The sequence below is a fragment of the Triticum urartu genome, chromosome 7A (assembly GCF_056163025.1).
Source record: "Triticum urartu cultivar PI428250 chromosome 7A, HENAU_Tu73, whole genome shotgun sequence".
Lineage (NCBI taxonomy): Eukaryota > Viridiplantae > Streptophyta > Magnoliopsida > Poales > Poaceae > Triticum > Triticum urartu.
Window position 1 is genome coordinate 152,505,835 of NC_141879.1, and position 15,460 is coordinate 152,521,294.

Sequence of the window (15,460 nt, forward strand, 5' to 3'; positions counted from 1 at the left end):
AAAATTTACCTTATAGCTCGGACCTGAGCCCTTCTCAGCAGAGCTCGTCTTCGGGGGATCTTCTTCCGGAGATGATGGAGAGCGGAACGCCTCCCCCTGCCGTACCGCCTTGCGAGGCGGGCGACCCTGAGGTATCGTCGCGGAGGGTTTCTTCGAATTCGGCAGGGCCGGAAGGAAGTCATATGGCCCCCCAAAGCCCTCCGCATCCAGCCTTCGAAAAGGGCCATCGGACGAGTCTGGCACCGTCTGGTGCGCGGTCGGAGGAGCTGAAGGATCTGCTAGGGCGAGCATCTATCTCAGAGGAGCACCATGCAATGATGGGTACGGTGATTGAGAGGATTTCATCCGCGGAGAGCAGATTGCACGAGGCCGTCAGGAGTTCACTGACAGGTTTTGAGGTACGCGAAATAATGTACCCTTTTTGGACAGTTGCGCATAAATAAGATGCGCCCTATGTAGATAGTAGCCCCTGAGACTCTGTGCATTGTCAAAAGTGACGGTGCACAGAGGATCATAATCCCAGGTCTAATATGCCGCCTTCATACGTAGGTGGCGAAGTGTCGGGTGGCCAGCCGGACTGATGAATTTGCCGAGCTAAAGCGGCAACTTGACGTGGCATATGCCGACATCGCGCTTGTCAACAAGTGGCTTGACGAGGCACAAGGTATATAATTACTCCGGCGGCACCTGGTAAGAGGAGCTTTATGCCAGTATCTTACAATGTGTGCGCTTGATGCAGATGGTGCTGCTGCAACGGAGAATCTTTGGGCGGAACTTGCCAGAGCCAAGGAGCAAGCCAGGAAAAGTGATGCGGCTGCCGGAAAGGCAATTGAAGAGCTGAAAGCCGAACAGGCTGCTCACTGCCGAAGCAAGAAGGAAATGGCTGAGATGGCTGTGAAGCTGAAGAGCGCTGCTGACCGTTGTAAGCTTCTTGAAAAAGAAGATCAGGCGGAACAGACGGACCTAGAGAAGGCTGTTGCCGATGCCAAGGATGCTCGCTCTGCAATGAGAGCTATGAAGGAGGAGCTGCGTCAGGCCGGAGAGATCGCGGCTGGAAAGCCCTTTATGCTGCGGAGGAAGTTCTTTGATCCTAAACATGCTCCGTTAGACTGGATGTGGAGTACGGCGGACACCTATCTGGATTTGGCAGCGAGTGCCGCAGGTGCGGCCGAACACTTCCGAGATCAAGAAGATCGCGAAGTGGAAAAGCTCTTTTGGTTGCAGTTCCACAATCCGGAGCGTCCACTGTCATTAGCCGATCGTTTGGCCGAATGGGCCGAGCTAAATAGGTTGTCCGGTCTCGCCATGAAGTATGTCATGAGTCATTTGTGGCCAGAGAGGCCAGAGCCGAAAAGTTATTTCAACTTGGTGCAGCAGTTCCTTGGTGCGGCGCCGCATATCAATGCAATGAAGAGGTCAGCGTGCATAGAGGGTGCGCGGATGGCTCTTGCCCGTGTCAAGACATACTGGTGCGGAAATGGAGGCCACCGTTGTTGCATCCCCAGACTCGGATGGAAGCCGAGTACCGGCCGAGCACTATTTTCAGGAAGTTCTGCAAGGCGCTCGTTTAATAGAGACGCAGTGCTCGAAGGATACTATATTCGAATAGCATATTATTATTGTAAAACAATATTTTGATAAATTGTAGAAGCTTTTTATACTTGTGCCTGCAAGTATTATAATACCTCCTGTGTGGCCGTTTAACATATATGTATATATAATCTAAAAGATGGCAGTCGTCGGCTTCAGCCCCCACACACATAATGCGGGGGTGTTCGCAGAAGGCGCATTTTCACACTTGATCCAACGTCTTGGTCCTACAAAGGAGGTGATAGCGCAGCGAACTAGGCAATCGGACTATGATGCTTTATCACTTTCACTTAGCCATAGGAGTTTGACAGTGAGGCTACTTATATGGCCCCTGGTGGCGCCTGCGCTCGCCTGAACTCGGGGCGCGTATGTGCCTGGCCGGGAAGCGGCCCTTCGTTAATGCAGAGGAATCCTAAAGATTTCGGTAAGTCATCGAGTGGTTGACCAGTCTCACACTATATCATGACAGTCAGTTTTTGGCTTTCTCTACTAAGGTGCTCGCCTGGCCGAACCGGGGCACAATCGTAGTAGTTCTCCTGGTGCCGCCTTAGCCGATAGAGCGGAACGTAAGGTAGCAAAACACAGGAGCCGGGCAAACCCAACATTTGACCAAAGGCATGATTCGGAGCTGATGCATATAAGGCCAAACTCGCGACGCCGAACACTCCCTAAGGTATTCGGTCTTTACGAGGGCGGTGGGATAACGCCCTTAGTAATAAGCCCCTAGTGTCCAGGTACGCGCAAAACTTCTGACGTGGCCACATGCCAAAACGCCAGCCTCCTCCTTGGTTATACCAAGAAACCAGGGGATGTGTATCAACAAGAGATAGTAAAAAAGGTTTACGCAGGGTCTTAATCTGAAAAGAATCCTTGGAACGGGTCCCTGCTGCACGTCTGCGCCTGTGTCTCCGTTGTGCCGTATCCTGGACGGGCGTAGCACGGTGTTTATCTGTAAAAGAGAGGAACTTAGTTTAGGAAAGATCGTGCCGAACATGAGTTATACTAAATAAACGAAGTATAAATCGAAATGGGTAAAATTGAGCTTTATTGTCTCTTGTTTTATATGCGCGGAGCCCCTAGTACAGGGGTATACGGCTATTAAGCCTTTATCAATTGTATGCTTATGCCGGACTCGTCTAGCCGTGTCCGTGGTCTTGACGACCTGTTTAGGTGCTTTGGCTGGTGAAGCCGCTTTATTGTGGGGCTGTCAAGGCAGCCGCACTGTCTTCCGCACGGGAGGAACACTCTATGTTTTCCCTTTAATGAGATGATGCCTCGTGGACCGGGCATCTTAAGCGTAAGAGATGCATAATGCGGTATTGCGTTAAAGCGGGCGAAAGCTTCGCGTCCCAGCAGTGCTTGATAGCTACTTGAGAATGGGGCGATGTGGAAAGTTAGCTGTTCGCGTTGGAAGTTATCGGGGGAGCCGAACATAACTACTAGCCGGAGAGAACCCATGCAACGGGCATCCGGGCCTGGCGTTACCCCTTGAAAGGAGGTTTTGCTATGGCGAATTTTTGTTGGGTCTATCCCCATGTTGCGGATTGTGTCCTGGTATAACAGGTTTAGACCACTGCCGCCGTCCATCAGGACATTTGTAAAGTGGAGTCCGCCAATTATTGGATCTAATACCAAGGCAGTCCAGCCTGCGTTCCGGATACTTCTAGAGTAATCCTGATGGTCGAAGGTGATTGGTTTTAACAACCATTGGCAAGACTCCTTTGGGATAGGCCGTATGGCGCGTATCTCTGTTGGCGCCATTCTATTCGTCACATGAAGTAAGTTTACTGTTTTGACTTCTTGTGGGAAATCCTTTTGTTTCCTGGTGCTCTGGTTGTGGGGTTCGTCATCATCCTCACTTGGTGTGTCGAGCCCCTTGTGTTCGGCGTTGAGTTTGCCGGATTGCTTGAAAACCCAACAATCTCTGTGGGTGTGGTTCGGAGGCTTCCCGGGAGTACTGTGTATTTGAAATATCTTGTCCAAGATTTTGTTTAAGTTGGATAGCTCGTCCCTATTATCCTTGAGGGGCGGCTTTCTCTGATTCTGCCGCGAGCTTTTGAATCCGGCGTTGACCGCCGTGCTCTTTGGGTTGTTTCTCTTATTCCGGCGATGGTCCTTTCTGCGTTGGGGTTTTCCGTTTCCATCCCTAACTTCGGATGTACTTGGGTCGCTGGTGCTACATCTTGCCAACCAGCTGTCCTCTCCTGCGCAAAAGCGGGTCATGAGGCTTGTTAATGCGGCCATTGTTCTTGGCTTTTCTTGGCCGAGGTGTCTGGCGAGCCATTCGTCCCGAACGTTATGCTTAAAAGCTGCTAGGGCTTCGGCGTCCGGATAGTCGACTATCTAATTCTTTTTAGTAAGAAATATGTTCCAGAATTTCCGGGCTGACTCTCCGGGCTGTTGAGTTATGTGACTGAGATCGTCTACATCCGGAGGGCGGACATAGGTCCCTTGAAAATTTGCCCGGAAAGCATCCTCAAGCTCTTCCCAACTTCCAATGGTGTTTTCAGGAAGGCTTTTGAGCCAATGCCGGGCTAGCCCTTGAAGCTTGAGGGGTAAGTATTTTATGGCGTCATCTCCTCTGGCCATGTGTATGTGGAGGATATAATCCTCGATCCAGACCCCAGGGTCTGTTGTTCCGTCGTATGCCTCTATGTTTACGGGCTTGAATCCCGCTGGAAATTCATGGTCCAGCACCTCATCGGTGAAACATAGGGGGTGTGCGGCACCCCTGTATTTGGGTGTGTCGTGATGTTCGGATATTTGTTGTCTTGCATTGCTTACTAGAGCTTGCTTTCTTGGCCCGTAGATAGATCTGGCTAGGCCATCTTTTTGATGTGGATCCTTTGGTGGATCGCGTGCCGGCTTGTGTGCGGCGCCCCTTGCCGCTCCATGCTGGCCATGCGGTCGTCTATCCGACCGGGTGGCTTTCCTATTTTTTGACTGCGGGGGCTCTAAGGCCTCCTTGTCAAATTCAGGCAGTAGCTTTCGCTTTGGATAGCTTTTTGTGCGGCGACTGCCGCCATATTTGTCTGCCATGCTGCGTACTTTGCTCCATCTGATTCAGAGTGCATCTTCTGCAGTTTTGAGCTTCCGCTTCTGCTTTTTCAGGCTACGCGCAGTGGCGACGAGCCTTTTATGGAGGTTCTTCTGCTCCATGAGCTTATCCGGCGTAAGGTCGTCCGGACTGTTGTTTTCGCCGGGGATGGCGTGTTCGGTTTGTTTATCCAAGTTGCCCTATTCGGACGGCTGCTCGAAGGCATGTTCGTCGTCCGCCGGCTCGTCCTGCTCTATGGCTGGGTCTGTATGGCTGCTGTCTCTGTCGAGGCGGGGCTTGGAGCGGCGCTTATGTCGCTGCTTTCATTGCTTTTTGAGTGAATGATCCATCGTTGCATCCCTGTGTTCCTCGTCGTCGCTTCCTTTGGGTGTGTCCACCATGTATACATCATGAGACGAGGTGGCTGTCCAGTGCCTTATAGGCGTTGGTTCATGTTCATCTCCTACATCGTCGTCCATACCGTCGATGTCTTCGGAGTCGCAGTCGAGCACGTCGTTTAAATTATCGACAGTGGCTACGAAGTGGGTGGTGGGTGGGTATCGAATTTCTTCGTCATCCACATCCCAATCCTGCCGGTCATAGTCCGGCCAGGACTCTCCTAACAAAGAGAGAGACCTGAGTGAATTCAGGATGTTGCCGAAGGGCGAGTGCTGAAAGATGTCTGCGGCGGTGAACTCCATGATCGGCGCCCAATCGGATTCGATCGGCAGGGGCGCGGAGGGCTCGGAATCCGGAGAGGAGTCCGGCACCTTGGAGTCATGGGCTTCGTAGGGGACAAGGCTAGTGTTCGGCTTGATCGCCGTAGAGATTGCAGCCCCCGAGGCGGTGTCTAACCACCCATCCTCGATTGGTGTGATCGGCTCCGAGCTAGGGGTCGAAGCGGACACAGGTGCAGCCTCCAGGGCACTGTTCGGCGGCAGAGCTAGATCATGCCCATCGTGACAGTGCGGCGCGCTCGGCTGTGGCTCAAATCCGTCGAAGATCAAGTCTCCGCGGATGTCGGCCGTGTAGTTCAAACTTCCAAATCTGACCTGATGGCCAGGGGCGTAGCTTTCGATCTGCTCCAGATGACCAAGCGAATTGGCCCGAAGTGCAAAGCCGCCGAATACGAAGATCTGTCCGGGGAGAAAAGTCTCACCCTGGATCGCATCGCTGTTGATGATCGGAGAAGCCATCGGGCCTAAAAGTGACGACACAGAGGAACTCTCAATGAAAGCACCAATGTCGGTGTCAAAACCGGCGGATCTCGGGTAGGGGGTCCCAAACTGTGCGTCTAGGCGGATGGTAACAGGAGACCGGGGACACGATGTTTTTACCCAGGTTCGGGCCCTCTCGATGGAGGTAAAACCCTACATCCTGCTTGATTAATATTGATGATATGCGTAGTACAAGAGTAGATCTACCACGAGATCAAGGAGGCTAAACCCTAGAAGCTAGCCTATGGTATGATTGTTGTTCGTGCTACGGACTAAAACCCTCTGGTTTATATAGACACCGGAGAGGGCTAGGGTTACACAGAGTCGGTTACAATGGTAGGAGATCTGCATATCCGTATCGCCAAGCTTGCCTTCCACGCCAAGGAAAGTCCCTTCCGGATACGGGACGAAGTCTTCAATCTTGTATCTTCATAGTCCAGGAGTCCGGCCGAAGGTATAGTCCGGCTATCCGGACACCCTCTAATCCAGGACTCCCTCAGTGGTCTACTTGAAATTTTGATCGGTGGAAGACTCCATGATATCTGCTCCAGCTTCGTCTTCATAATCATCATCACTATAGTCGGGGTCGGAGTCGGTGTCATCGATGATGATGTAGTCTTCAGAATGAATTTCCTTGGGTTCGTCGTCTTCTCCTCCTCGCGCGGGGTCTCCCATGAAAACTCCTAGCTTCCTTGTCATGTCGTCATTCTTCTCCACAAGTATCATCATTTGCTCTTCATATCCCTCGCGTGTAGACTTAAGCTCCTCTTCTAGCTCTGTGATCCTGGTCATCGCCTTCTTCCAATCTATCATGCTTGCACACATCTGGTTCCCGCGGCGACAAATATGATGGTTTAACTCCTGGATGAATGATGCAATGGACCTGTCCTTCCTGGTTCTGATCATCTCCCATTGCTCATCTCGGCACCCACATATCTGGTAGATAGTGTCCTTAAGCTCCTTGTGGTAAACTTCGCCGATGCGTCCTATGGCGATGTGGGCTGCCATGCTCTTGCCTAGACTCCAGGTTGGTGCGTCAAAGGAAAACTCTATGGGTTTAGTGACTGGTGTGAACGTCCTTCCTAGGATTTGAACTTGAATCAACCAACGCTCCTCTTCTGGTAAAGTGGCGGTGCAGGTCCCGGTGAAGCTTGGTATTCCGATGTTTAGGTACCTAGTTACTTCCTTCAAATGTCGTCCAAACGGGGTGTCTTCACCCGGCTGTGTAAACTTGTTCCTTGAGTCTGCCATCCTAAAGAGTAGAAAATGGAGAGGAGTCAGAAATGAGTAGAGAAGAGTGACCTGTGGCTCATCTTAGTGGTCGTGTCCTACATTCAGCGTGTGCTCTGAAACCATCTTGTAGCGACCCGACCTCAGACGGTCAAGTCTCTGTGTTCAGTTTCATCCCTGGATCAGTAATGCTGACACACACAGTACTCGAAGGATTTATAACAAAGTAGCAATCACACACTTATTACATCGAATGTCTCAAAAGAGAACTTATTACAATAAATATGGCTTAAGGACATCTAAAAACGATAACAGCGGAAGGCTTGGAAGATAAAGTGAGTCCATCAACTCCAGCGACATAGCTGAGTGCATGACAAATGACTTACAGCATCTTACTCCTCGTCTGAAAAGTCTGCAACATGATATGTTGTAGCCCGAAAACGGGTCAGCGCATGGAATATGCTGGCAATATAACACAGTAGAGCAATGAACAGATAAATGCTATCACTACATGCATATTTGGCTGGTGGAGGCTCTATGGTTATAATGTTTTTGCGAAAAGCCAATTTTTCCCTACAAACAAAGGAATATATTTTATTTAACTATCATGGTAGTTGAAACATTGAGAATGGTACCCCATCTCAACCCCAATTAGAAGTAATAATCAACCCAACAGATTAATTTAGAGTGATGAGATCGATATGATAATCCAAGAACCAGATACTCAAGTTGTCCATAACCGAGGACATGGCTAACAATGATTAGTTTGTACACTCTGCGGAGGTTTGTGCACTTTTCCCCACAAGACTCGATCTCCTCCGTTGGATTTCTTGCACTACATGGTGTTTGAGAAACGGATGACTGAGACACAGTTTTTCAGAAGCATTAACTCTAACCCCGGGTAGACCGTACCAACCTACATCCCCTACATCTGCTAGCCTACCACTGGAAGAGGTCATGCAACTTACTCCACTATGCTAGAGCCCATAATAGCTTGTGGCTGCATACGTAAGTTTCTAGCATGAATAATCTTATGATCCCTTTGAGCCTGGGTGGCGGACCATAGGAGCATCACATGGTATAACCCCGGGATCTCCTAGGACAAAACTGGTATAACCCCAGGTGCCCAAAACAAACAATCCACCCAGATGTGTATTAAAGTTGCCACCTTAGAATTGAACCATTAATTAACAAACTCACATCTTTCATGGATACACTCAAACCCAACCACGTCTACTAGCATAGCATAGTGTTATAAGCATAACGTAGAAGTAACTCCCAAGGGTTTGATAATGAAACAGGTAATAGGTTCTACCTCATCAACTACTTCCCAATATCCGCATGCTAATCACATCCTAATCATGTAGTGTTTGAGGATTGTAACTAATGCATAAAAACAGGGTATGAAAGAGTATGATCAATGTGTTACTTGCCTTGCTGACGATCCACAAAACCTAGTGACTCGTAGTAGCATGCTTCGCACTCCGGGTGTTCAATCGCAAACAAACAATAGCATACATAAAGAAATCAAGCAAAGTTGCACGGGTAAAACTCAAATAAGAAGATCTAACAAGAAAGTTCAACTGAAGAACTCCAGTTTGCAAAAAGAATCAAATCAAACGGAGCAACAAAACTGAAACTGTGAAAGAAACAAGATCCTATTACTAATCTGGACTAAAGTCAAATTTTACCGTGTCAAAATCCTGTTCAAGTTGGTTAAACATAAAGAGGGCTTCGAGGCGAAGATCTAGGCGCTTGTTTCACCTGATTTGGATAAACGAGCGAAAAGATAAACTAAAACGAAGATGAGGGCAGAAATAGCGATCGAAAATAATCGTGAAAAAACCTTGGATAAAGAAAAACTGATGAACAGGCTAACGAATGAACGTTCGATGTCTGTGGCTAACGGACTAACAACGTTCATTAAAACGAACGTACGGACCAACGTCCGCCAAATAAATAAACAGATGGCAAACCGGACGAACCGATCTATAAAAAATGAGATCTAGAAAAAACCGAACGGTTTTTCTGAGAAACCGAGGCACGGCGGCGATGGCTACCTCCGGCGAGGTCGGCGGCGGCGGCGGGACGGCGGTGGGACGGTGAGCGGCTGCGTGCGGCGCTGGCGGCGGCGGGCGACGATCAGCGCTAGGGTTCGGCGGGGCGCAGTGCGGCTTGGGCTGTCGCGGTCGTGGGCCTCGGCTTTTAAAGCCGGCCAGGCCAAGTGTCCTAGCCGGACACGGCCCGGTAAGTCGGTTACTTTTTGTATATAAAATCCTGGCGCAGAAAAACTAACAAAAGAAATACTAAACGGACTCCAAAAATCCCAAAATAATTTTTCACGGTCCTCTAAAAATATTCCGGACAAAGTGAACATTTATTTGGGCCTCTAATGCAATTTTGAAAAACGCATATTTTTCTTAATTCAAATAAAATAGTGATAAAATCCAAATAAAACTCATTATTTAATTTTAGTATTTTTCCTCCAATATTTCATTTATTTTGGAGAAGTCATATTGTCTCCTCTCATATATTTTTAATATGAAATATTTTCGAAGAGAAAAAAATATTAAAACCAAAATGATCCTTGTTTCGATATTTGACAAAATTCAAATATGAAAACGGTGAAATCCCCAACTCTCTCTGTGGGTCCTTGAGTTGCTTAGAATTTCCAGGATTGCAACATAAAATGTAATAAAATATGATATGCATGGATGACTTATATATGTATAACATTCCAAATTGGAAATTTGGGATGTTACACTCACGAAGACCTAGGCCAATTTAAGGAAGCCCATCATTGGAATATACAAGCCAAGTTCTATAATGAAAAATTCCCACTGGTATATGAAAGTGAAAACATAGGAGACTCTCTATCAAGAAGATCATGGTGCTACTTTGAAGCACAAGTGTGGAAAAAGGATAGTAACATTGCCCCTTCTCTCTTTTCTCTCATTTTTTATTGGTGGGCTTCTTGGCCTCTTTTATTTTTTGTAAAGTACGGAGACTCATCCCAACTTGTGAGAGAATCATAGCTTCCATCATCCTTTCCTCAAATGGGAGAATGCTGTAATAATGATGATCATCACACTTTTATTTACTTACAACTCAAGAATTACAACTCGATGCTTAGAACAAAATATGATTATATATGAATGCCTCCGGTAGTGTACCGGGTGCAATGAATCAAGAGTGACATGTATGAAAATTATGAATGGTGGCTTTGCCACAAATACTATGTCAACCACATCATCATGCAAAGCAATATGACAATGATGAAGCATGTCATAATAAACGGAACGGTGGAAGTTGCATGGCAATATATATCGGAATGTCTATATAAATGCCATAATAGGTAGGTATGGTGGCTGTTTTTAGGAAGGTATATGGTGGGTGTATGGTACCGGCGAAAGTTGTGTGGCACTAGAGAGGCTAGCAATGGTGGAAGGGTGAGAGTGCGTATAATCCATGGACTCAACATTAATCATAACGAGCTCACGTACTTATTGCAAAAATCTATTAGTCATCGAAACAAAGCACTACACGCATGCTCCTAGGGGCATAGATTGGTAGGAAAAGACCATCGCTCGTCCCTGACCGCCACTCATAAGGAATACAATCAATAAATAAATCATGCTCCGACTTCATCACATAACGGTTCACCATATGTACATGCTACGGGAATCACAAACTTTAACACAAGTATTTCTACAATCCACAATTACTCACTAGCATGACTCTAATATCACCATCCTCATATATCAAAACAATCATAAGGAATCAAACTTCCCATAGTATTCAATGCGCTGGAAGTTTTTATTATATCCCTCTTGGATGTCCATCATATTATGACTAAATTCATAATCAAAGCAAATTACCATGTTGTTTAAAGAGACTCTCAAAATAATATAAGTGAAGCATGAGAGTTCAATAATTTCTACAAAATAAAACCACCACCGTGCTCTAAAAAGATATAAGTGAAGCACTAGAGCAAAATTGCCTAGCTCAAAAGATATAAGTGAAGCACATAGAGTATTCTAATAAATCATGATTCATGTGTGTCCCTCTAAAAATGTATGTAGAGCAAGGATGATTGTGGCAAACTAAAAAGTAAAGACTCATACCATACAAGACGCTCCAAGAAAAACACATATCATGTGGTGAGTAAAAATATAGCCTCAAGTAAAGGTACTGATAAACGAGGACGAAAGAGGGAATGCCTTTCGGGGCATCCCCAAGATTAGGCTCTTGGTTGTCCTTGAATATTACCTTGGGGTGTCTTGGGAATCCCCAAGATTAGGATCTTGCCACTCCTTATTCCATAGTCCATCAAATCTTTACCCAAAAGTTGAAAACTTCACAACACAACACTCAACAGAAAATCACATGAGATCCGTTAGTATAAGAAAGTAAAATCACCACTTTTGGTACTGTTGTGAACTTATTCTTTATTTATATTTGTGTAATATATATTGTATTCCAAATTCTCCATGGTTCATACCCCCCGATACTACCCATAGATTCATCAAAATAAGCAAACAACACATAGAAAACAGAATCTGTCAAAAATAGAACAGTCTGTACCAATCTGTAACTCTCGAATACTTCTGTAACTCCAGAAATTCAGAAAAAATAGGACAACCTGGGCAATTTGTATATTAATCTTCTTCAAAAATAGTCAGTACTTTACCACGCTTCTGTTATAAATGAGAATTATTTTCCTGGGCACAAAAGTTTCTCTTTTCGGCAAGATCAAATCAACTATCACAGTAAGCCATCCCAAAGGTCTTACTTGGCACAAACACTAACTAAAACACAAAACACATGTAACCAGAGGCTAGGTGAATTATTTATTGGAAAAGATAACCAAAACAAGCAAGAACAAAAAAATTGGGTTGCCTCCCAACAAGCGCTATTGTTTAACGCCCCTAGCTAGGCACAAAAACATAGATCTAGGTATTGTCATCTTCAGCCTTTTGGTAGTAAAGAGAAAATTTCTTGTCCAGATCATTTGTCTTTCTATTTTGTGAAAGCACATGGCCATTAATAGTAGAAGAAAGATTAAGCACACTTCGAAAATTTGCATCTAAACTAGTCTTCATCTCTTTGATTATTTCATTTTGATAAAAGCACATAAGAGTAGTTGATTCAACATTTTCACCTTTGCAGTGCCCAAATATGGTTTTCATCTTTCCATGATATCAAAGGAATCTCTTCCAAGAAAACCATTTTCAAATATAGAATCCAAAACTTGTTTAAGAGAAAGAGGCAAACCAACATAAAAGCTTCTCAAGTATATCTCAATATGATATTGAGGCACACGGCTAGCTTGAATCCTCAATAGTCTATCCCAAGCATCTTTCAAAGATTTATCGAGCAAATAATGAAAGATTTCAGTATCATCTTCATCAAAATTGTTTAAATTTTCCTTAACAACCTCGAAAGGTCTTTCCGTAGATAATTATTTATGATCTTAGAAAGAATAGTGGGGCTATCAAAAGCATTAAAACTCGGGAGAAAACCCTTAGCCCTTTTAGAGTCGACCATAGCGATAGAACGATAGATTTAGGCAAATAAGAGAACGGAGAGAGAAAAGGCAAATCCTTTTGAAAATCATTTTAGAAGTGGGGGAGAGGAAAAGGAGAGGCGAATGGCGAATAATGTAATGCAAGAGATGAGAGTTTATAATGGGTACTTGGTAGGCTTGGCGTAGATCTCCCCGACAACGGCGCCAGAAATTCTTCCTGCTACTTCTTGAGATTGTGTTGTTTTTTCCCTTGAAGAGGAAAGGGTGATGTAGCAAAGTAGAGATAATTATTTCTCTCAGTTAAGAACCAAGATATCAATCCAGTAGGAGAAACGCGCAAGTCCCCAATAGATGCACCTGCACAAACAATCAAACACTTGCACCCAACGTGACAAAGGGGTTGTCAATTCCTACACACACACTTGCAAAGGTGAGATCTGATAGAGATAAATAAAACTAAACAAAAGATAAAATATTTTTGGTTTTTTTGTTTTATAGATCTGAAAATAAAAGATTGCAAGAATAGTAAATCGGAAACTAATATGATGGAAAATAGACTCGGGGACCATAGGTTTCATTAGAGGCTTCTCTCTTGAAGGCAAATAATACGGTGGGTGAACAAATTAGTATCGAGCAATTGATAGAAAAGCGCAAAGTTATGACGATATCCAAGGAAATGATTATCTAATATAGGCATCACGTTCGTGTCAAGTAGACCGACTCCTGCCTGCATCTACTACTATTACTCCACACATTGACCGACTCCTGCTTGCATCTAGAGTATTAAATTAATAAAGAAAAGAGTAACGCCTTAAGTAAGATGACATGATGTAGAGGAATAAACTCAAGCAATATGATGGAAACCCCATCTTTTTATCCTTAGTGGCAACAATTCAATACGTGTCTCGCTACCCCTACTTTGTCACTGGGTGAAATCACACAAGATTGAACCCAAAGCTAAGCACCTCTTCCATTGCAGGAAATGTTGCGGAACGCAGTAATTTCAAAAAAATTCCTACGCACACGCAATATCATGGTGATGCATAGCAACAAGAGGGGAGAGTGTTGTCCACGTACCCTCGTAGACCGTAAGCAAAAGCGTTATGACAATGCGGTTGATGTAGTCGTACGTCTTCACGATCGACCGATCCTAGTACCGAAAGTACGGCACCTCCGCGATCTGCACACGTTCGGCTCGGTGACGTCCCATGAACTCACGATCCAGTAGAGCTTCGAGGGAGAGCTTCCTCAGCACGACGGCGTGATGACGGTGATGATGATGCTACCAGAACAGGGATTCACCTAAGCACCACTACGATATGACCAAGGTGGATTGGTGGAGGGGGGCACCGCACACAGCCGGAAACAATCAACTTGTGTGTTCTAGGGTGCCCCCTGCCCCCGTATATAAAGGAGCAAGGGGGAGGCCGGGCGGCCTTGGGGCGCGCCAAGGAGAGGGGGAGTCCTCCTCCTAGTAAGAGTAGGACTCCCCTTTTCCTATTCCAACTAGGAAGGGTGAAGGGGGAAGGAAGGAGAGGGAGAGGGGAGGAAAGAGGGGGTGCCGCCCCCCCTCCTTGTCCGATTCGGACTCCCAAGGGGGGCGTGGCCAGCCCTAGGCCCTCTCCTCTCTCTCTCCCACAAGTCCCATGTTGGCCCATTAGTTCCCCCGGGGGTTCCGATAACCCCTCCGGCACTCTGATAAATATTCGGTGACCCCCAGAACTCATCCGGTGTCTGTCGGGGATATACCCCGCGGTATGACCCGGCCAGAAATATAACCCGATTGACACTTGGCGATTCACTAGCGACCCGCCCTGACCAGACGGTTTACAAGCAACCCGCCTGAACATTATGACTCACTGGTAACCCGGCGGACGGGACAGATGGATGACAAGGCCCAAGGCCCAGAAGACCGGTTTATGTTAATGGTGGGCCGGTTTAAGAGGAAAGGCATGAGGAATATTTCCCTTACAAGGAGTCAAGACCCGGACTTGTATCTGGTTTGTATTAAAAGGTAGACTAGTCCTAATCCTAATAGGACTCCACATGTAACCCGCCCCTCTAACTTATATAAGGAGGGGCAGGGCTTCCCAAGGGGGACAGGCAAGAAAAATAATCGCTAAGGCTAGACACAACTAAAAGGAGAGCCGGCTTATGCGGCGTCTTCCTGATGAGCATAATGAGACCTAGCCACAAACAGCATGTAGGGCTATTACCGGATGATGTTTCCCGGGGGCCGAAGCTGTCTAAATCCTTGTCTTGTGTGTTGATCCGCCTCGCATCTCTCATCCCGATCAACCCCTCTCAAGCTACCACATAGATGTGTTGGCCTCATGACTAAGTTCTCACAGTAGGACATCTGCCGTGACAATTCCACGACAGTTGGCGCCCACTGTGGGGCTTGTGCACGGTGGTGTTGAGGTTTTGAAGGATGCTATTTTCAGGGATCAAGAAGTTCCACCTAGCTAATTGAAAAGTTCCGACCGGTTCATCGTAGAGTTCCTGTTGGCTCGCCGAAAAGTTCCATCAGGCTCATCAAAACGTTCCGCCGGATCGTCGGAAAGTTATGGGCGGATCATTGGAAAGTTACGACCGCCTCGAGGAAAGGTTCTGTCAGAATCACCAAAGAGTTCCGACGGCTGGATTATCCAGAGGTTCCGGCTCACAAACTTCCGAATTATCAAAAAGTTTCGGCCGAGTTATCCAGAGGTTCCGGTTCAAAAGTTCCGGCCGGATTATCCAAAGGTTCCAAATCAAAAAGTTCCGGATTATCAAGTTTCGATTAAAAAAATTTAGGGTCATCTATTGTTACTGATAGTACTAATATGCCCATACATGCCACTGCTAGGCCTCCATATA